Source organism: Octopus bimaculoides, chromosome 11 (genome assembly GCF_001194135.2).
Source record: "Octopus bimaculoides isolate UCB-OBI-ISO-001 chromosome 11, ASM119413v2, whole genome shotgun sequence".
In the NCBI taxonomy this organism is placed as follows: Eukaryota; Metazoa; Mollusca; class Cephalopoda; order Octopoda; family Octopodidae; genus Octopus; species Octopus bimaculoides.
In genome coordinates this window covers 20,562,669-20,568,187 of record NC_068991.1, presented here as the reverse complement: position 1 = coordinate 20,568,187, position 5,519 = coordinate 20,562,669, and the positions used below count along the sequence as shown (strand labels likewise).

The window sequence follows — 5,519 nt, the reverse complement described above, 5'->3', positions numbered from 1 at the left end:
CGATTCCCAGACCGGGCGTTGTGAGTGTTTATTGAGCGAAAACACATAAAAAGCTCCACGAGGTCCCGGCAGGGGATGGTGGCGAACCCTGCTGTACTCTTCCACCACAACTTTCTCTCACTCTTACTTCCTGTTTCTGTTGTGCCTGTAATTCAAAGGGCCAGCCTTGTCACACTGTGTCACGCTGAATATCCCCGAGAACTACGTTAAGGGTACACGTGTCTGTGGAGTGCTCAGCCACTTGCACGTTAATTTCACGAGCAGGCTGTTCCGTTGATCGGATCAACTGGAACCTTCGACGTCGTAAACGACGGAGTGCCAACAACAATGTATGTATGTATGTATGAATCGTTTCCTCCTGTCAGCCAACAGACCCCACTTTTAAAATATTTATCCTCTAACTGCAGTGTACATCACTAATTCTTTCAAATCTTACTGGTTACTTTTGTGTTTTGGCTTATCAAACCCAATCTAGCGTCCAAACACCCCCTCATCCAACCCGGTTTCATTATGTAATTGCTTGATCTGCTAGAAATGGTAGTATTTATATAATTAAATATTTATTATTAGGAATTGTATGAAAAAAAAATTTTATATTCTGCTTATAAGTACAAGCAATTTATTATTCTTTTATTCTTTTTCTTGTTTCAGTCATTTGATTGCAGCCATGCTGGAGCACCGCCTTGAAGGGTTTTTAGTCGAAGAAATCGACCCCAGGACTTATCCTTTGTAAGCCCAATACTCATTCTCTCGGAATCTTTTGCCGAACGGCTAAGTTACAAGGACGTAAACACACCAGCATCGAATGTCAAGCGGTGGTGGTGGCGCGAACACAGACACACACAGACACACACTCACACACGCACACACACACACGCACATATATGACGGGCTTCTTTCAGTTTCCGTCTACCAAATCCACTCACAAGGCTTTGGTCAGTTCGTGTCTATAGATAAAGACATTTGCTCAAGGTGCAACGCTGTGGGGTTGAACCCGGAACCATGTGGTTGGGAAGCAAGCTTCTTACCACACAGTCACGAACAATAAAATCTTATATGGACTTCCAAGGACCGTATTGATCCCTGTTGAGAACCACTGTGTTAGATAATATTAGAAGAAAAAAAAAAGCCAAATGTGTATTTTAAGGCGTGTACTTAGACAAATGTGGAATTTGTGAGGTTCATGCCTTTATAAAATAATCAGTGAATGAGTTCTGTAAATGGAAAGAAGTGAAGCTGGTTGGTCTCGGGATTGAAACCGTCTCGGAGAAAAGACAGTGGCTGTAGAAGTGAAAGGGGGAGGTTTTTTTATTTCCCACTTTGGAGAATTTTGCGATATACATCCCCTACGTAGTCGCATGATATACTAGAAACAGCAGCTAAATCTATTTTGAATCATATAACTTCTGAAAGCTGGACACATTGGATAGTGTAGTCTGAGATATACTATGTCTAAGAAGATTATATACGATGCAAGGTGACTACGTTTGGAATAACTTTGATTATAGGTCAGTCCAGTTATGACACACACACACACACACACAATCAGCAACGCGAGCCAACAAAGGTGCCTCTATGTGGTCGTTCACCATGCTTGAAATAGCAAGTAAATCCCTTTCGAATTACACCTGCATTATTTCGAAAAGCAGAACGTATCAGATAATGTGGTTCTGGGTTTCCTTTACATAGGAAAAAAGACATGGCGGTCACGGCTAGAAAGCCTCTGATCACGCGTTTGCTCAATCAGAGGGTAAATAACAGTACTAAAAACAACAGCAACAACGGCACAGACATCGGTTTTCTTTATCACGAGTCCGAAAATTTACGGGAGGCTATTTACTATCCTGGGTAAAACTGTGGCCCGCGGTGCTTTCTGAATGGCACGCCTATGGAAAAGTTACCTTGATTTTATTTTAGTACTGCGGTCCGCCTGATGAAGAACCATACCATGTCTCATGCGGCCCGCTTCTCGAAAAAAAAAAAGGGCCGCCTTGTCGATATCTATACTATAGCGTTCCCTTCTTTTTCCTAGGGCCATTATTAACAACATTCAAACCAGTGGTTCCATGTAACCCTTGGGAGTTCACGTAAGATTTTGCTCTTAGAATTTATGTACAAAATATTTACACATTTTAAAATACAATTCCTAATATTTAAACAAAAATATAATAGATTTTAGATTCTTTTACTTGTTTCAGCCATTTGACTGCGGCCATGCTGGAGTACAGCCGTAAAAGGTTTTTATAGTCGAACAAATCGACTCCAGGACTTATTACTTTTTTAAAGCCTAGTACTTATTCTTTCAGTCTCTTTTGTCGAACCGCTAGTCTAACGGGGACGCAACCACACTAGCATCGGTTGTCAAGCAATGTAGGTGGGGGAAAGGGACATACACAGACACAAAGACACACATAAATACACACATATACATATATACGACGAGCTTCTTTCAGTTTCCGTCTACCAAATCCACTCACGGCTTTGGTCGGCCCGAGGCTATAGTAGAAGATACTTGCCCAAGGTTCCACGCAGTGGGAGTGAACGCGGAACCATGTGGTTGGAAAGCAAGCTTCTTACCACACAGCTACGCCTGCGCTTATGGTAAAAAAAAAAGGCAATAGTTTTAAGATATCGAATGGCTGTGAGGGTTTCCTCCGTCACCTGAGCTACATGGGAATCAAAGGGATCCATAGGTAAAAGATGAATGAAAACCATTGGTTGAAACATAAATATGCAATGGTAGAAACTGTAGAATGTACACTACATTCATTGAAGTCCTGAGTTCAAACCCGACCATAGCCGTATTTGCCAAATTATCTTTCTGGGATTTTTGAAGTAGTTGTTATTTAACTCCGGGTCAGTCATGACCACCACGTTTGGTTTTTTGCAGACATATGTGGTGCCATTTGTTGTAATTTGTTGTTGATGGTGGTAGTGGTGGTGGTGGTTGTAGTGTTAGTGGTAGTAGTAGTGGTAGTGGTAGTTGTGGTGGTAGTAGTGGTGATGCTGGTGGTTGTAGTGGTAGTGGTAGTAGTAGTGGTGATGCTGGTGATTGTAGTGGTAGTGGCGATGCTGGTGGTTGTAGTGGTAGTGGTGGTAGTAGTGGCGATGCTGGTGGTTATAGTGGTAGTGGTAGTAGTAATGGTAGTGACAGTAGACAGGGGAATTGGTACCGGTGGCGGTGGTAGTGGTGGTTAATGTTATTTCCTGCGTCGGTTCTGATCGAGCAGACTCATAATCAAAAGAACACGCCGGCCATGACCCTCCAATCCTTTTTTAACATTTGTAGGATGGCATTATCTGATGTGTCCTGCCGTTATTTAAAACAGTAACTGTTTCTGAGTTGAGAGAAATTTGGCTGCTATTTCTACTTTTAGTAGATTCAGTGACTCTTCTCACTCTAGTATCAAGCGGGGAGATTTGAGGGATATTTGGTTCCTATTTCACTTAGAGATACTTGATTGACCCTTTGCACTCAAATATCAAAAAGAGATATTTAGCTGTTATTTCTATACCTAGCACTTTCAGTGACCTTTTTCAGTCGAGTAAGGAAAATGGAAACTTGACTGGTTGACATTTTTTACGTTAGAAAGGGTCCAGCAGAGGGTATAACCCCTTTTTGAAGCTTCCAAGACTAGCTGTAGGAAGGGAGGAAGTGGTCCTTTGACTAGAGACCATGTCTGAATGCTTGCATTTAGGCTAGGGGCAACGGTTTCTGTAACACACCAGTTTTTCTATGAGAAGGGATTGCTAGCTTCTTACTTAATCATTTCTGGAGTAAGAGAATTCACATACGCCATAGAAACCGGGAAACCGGGCCCATGAGCCTGGCTAGGATTTGAAAGGGCGACGTTTATCGTTTTTATATTAAATGAGAGTATAATTGTGGAGGCGCATGGCTTAGTGGATAAGGTGTTGGGCTCATGATCGTAAGATTGCGGTTTCGATTCCTGGAGCAGGCGATGGGTTGTGTTCTTGAGCAAAACACTTCGTTTCACTTTGCACCAGTTCACTCAGCCGGTAAAAATGAGTAACCCTGCAATGGACCGGTGTCCCGTCCAGATGGGGAACGTATATGCTAGAGAGACCGGGAAACCGGCGCTATACTCCTTACGGAGTAACGCGAACTAACATATTAAAATTATGCCATCCCAGAAACTCAGAAAATGACAGGATGGTCATGGCTGGAATAACGTTAATAATAAGACTGTTCAGTTAGGGTTGACACACGGAATAACAAACAACATCAACAATTCCAATAAAGTTCTTTGAATTCTTGTACGTAAATTATTTGACTTAAAGGAGTTTGTTTAAAGGCCAATACTTTGCTCATTATTTATTTATATATATCTATCATTATCCAAAATGCTTTTCAGCCTTTCGTTTCTCTACATTCTAGGTTCAAATTCCGCCGAGGCCAACTTTGCCTTTCATCCATTCGGGGTCGATAAATTAAGTACCAGTGAAACACTGGAGTCGATGTAATCGACTTAATCCTACCCGCAAATTTCAGGCCTTGGGCCTATAGTTGAAAGGATTATTATTATTATTATTATTATTATTATTAAGAGGGGGGAAAGGTGACGAGCTACTAGCAGAATCGTTAGCGCGCCGGGCAAAATGCTTAGTGGCTTTTCGTCTGTCTGCACGTTCTGAGTTCAAATTCCGACGAGGTCGACTTTGCCTATCATCCTTTCAGGGTCGATAAATTAAGTACCATTTGAACATACTGAGGACGATGTAATCGACTAGCCCTATCTCCAAATTTCCGGCCTTTGTGCCAACATTGGAAACAACTAGTTGTTATTATTATTATTATCATCATTATTATTATTATTATTGAGTGAGAGAGCAGTGCATGCCGTCAAAGTGACCCGGGGGTAAAATATACGAAGCTCATTATACCCATCATGACTACCCGTCAGCTGGCAGAGTCGTTAGCGCGCCGGGCGAAATGCTTAGCGGTATCTGCCGTTACGTTCTGAGTTCAAATCCCGCCGAGGTCGACTTTGCCTTTCATCCTTTCGGGGTCGATTAAATAAGTACCAGTTACGCACTGGAGTCGATTTAATCGACTTAATCCCTTTGTCTGTCCTTGTTTGTCCCGTCTATGTTTAGCCCCATGTGGGAAAATACAGAAATAATAATAATAATTATTATTATTTATAATTGTCCTATTCTTTGTGAATGGTTAGGAGTCAAGTCCAACTCGGGTAGTATTTCCGGGTGATCTTGTTACTTGTTTCCAAACAACTGTATGTATGACCCATATAAGACAAATGACCAAATATATCTAGGACGGCACTGCTGCTGCCACACACACACACACACACACACACACTCATCCAGGACCACAACTGGGAGGAAACAATTAGACTAAAAATAATAAAAGATTTATTTTACTCACCAAACAAACTACCGTTACTGATCGATTCACAGGCGGTGTATTGATCTTTTGTCTTTCTTTCCTCCCCCTCTCTCTCTCTCTCTCTCTCTCTCTCTCTCTCTCTCTCTCTCTC

The 5,519-nt window shown here is 41.9% G+C and overlaps 1 protein-coding gene across 3 annotated transcripts in view; it reads right to left on the bottom strand.

The window, feature by feature from the left end:
• The window catches only part of LOC106869243 (uncharacterized), a 107,537-nt gene that overhangs the window by 93,914 nt on the left and 8,104 nt on the right, over positions 1-5,519 (bottom strand). Inside the window, exon 1 of one of the 3 annotated variants that reach the window (XM_014914916.2) lies at positions 5,408-5,472. The exons of the other annotated variants lie outside the window; for them this stretch is intronic. The gene's annotated coding sequence lies outside the window, so the exon portion shown is untranslated. Of the gene's footprint in view, positions 1-5,407; positions 5,473-5,519 lie in introns of those variants that run through there. 3 annotated transcript variants of the gene reach the window in all.